Raw genomic sequence first — 1,125 nt, 5'->3', positions numbered from 1 at the left:
CCTGCTCCCATTCAAGTCACTGGGACTTTCCCTATTGATTCCAAAGGGAGCAGGAGCAGGCTCCATGTGACTCATTTGTGTTCTTTACAACTAGACAGAACCCCAGGGACCCACTCTAGGGGAGGATCCTGCTCTGGGGGAGGAGGAATTTAGTGAGCGGCTGCCATCTCTAATTTCTTTGATCTAGGAAATTCTCCAGCCCCTGAACAGGGTCTCCCAGGCTGGGTGCAGTAGGGATTTAATTGGCTATCTCCATTGGGTCTGCTCTGGGGGTCTCTCCATCCTCTATGGGATCTGCTTTCTCTTCAAAGACCCTCTGGAGTGCAACTTTGATGGAGCCCCTGAATTGCTGCTTCCTGTAGCTCCCGACTAGGAAATAATAACCGGATTGATGCTGCTGTTTGCAGAGGCTAGTATGTAAGGTATCGCACTGGAATCATACACATTACAATAAACAAGGAACATGTGGAGACTGAGGGGAACAGCAAAGAGGAGGAAGAAGAGGACGGTGAGCAGGATAACAGTGTAGAACTTCCCTGGCTGATGTTGCTGGGAGCTATGTCAGACCTTGATGAACAGGGTCAGACTGGACAGAACCATGATGAGAGTGAATATCAGGAAATTCAGAACGCTGATGGGTACATGGGGTATGACACAGATTTCATTTGCAAAATAACCACACAAAAAAGTCACTGGTCTGGAAAACAACATGGAGAGAGCCCAGAGCAGGGCAGACACAATGGCAGACAAATGTCTTGGCCAGCGGCATCGGTGCCAGATGGGGTAGAGGACAGAGAGATACCACTCAGTGTTGAAAGCTGTCAGGAGCTTGCCCGCTGGTGCTATATGACATGAGAGCCAGCATGCCAAGTAGAAAGGGCAAGGAAATAACAATGCCATTCCAACAAAACAAATATTCTATAAACTATGCAATAAGCAGCCAAGCAGAGGAGGAAGCAGGTGTTGGAGACGGCCAGGTTGAGGATATAGATGGTGAAGGGGTTCCTCTTAATGTGGAAGCCGAGGAACCAGATGATGATCCTGTTCCCCACCAGCCCAAACAGGCAGATGAACAGAGTGGTCCCTGGTGATGCCTCAACCAGTGGGCATCCAGTCTCGTTATAT

The 1,125-nt window shown here is 49.2% G+C and overlaps 1 pseudogene; it reads right to left on the bottom strand.

The window, feature by feature from the left end:
* Positions 1 to 238: 238 nt before the first annotated feature.
* On the bottom strand, positions 239 to 1,085 carry LOC112120877 (annotated as a pseudogene).
* Positions 1,086 to 1,125: the final 40 nt, after the last annotated feature.

This window comes from Terrapene carolina, unplaced genomic scaffold (genome assembly GCF_002925995.2).
Source record: "Terrapene carolina triunguis isolate 2854851 unplaced genomic scaffold, T_m_triunguis-2.0 Scaffold15180, whole genome shotgun sequence".
NCBI classification, from domain to species: domain Eukaryota; kingdom Metazoa; phylum Chordata; order Testudines; family Emydidae; genus Terrapene; species Terrapene triunguis.
Note: the sequence above shows the minus strand (reverse complement) of the source record. Positions and strands in the feature narration are given on the sequence as shown.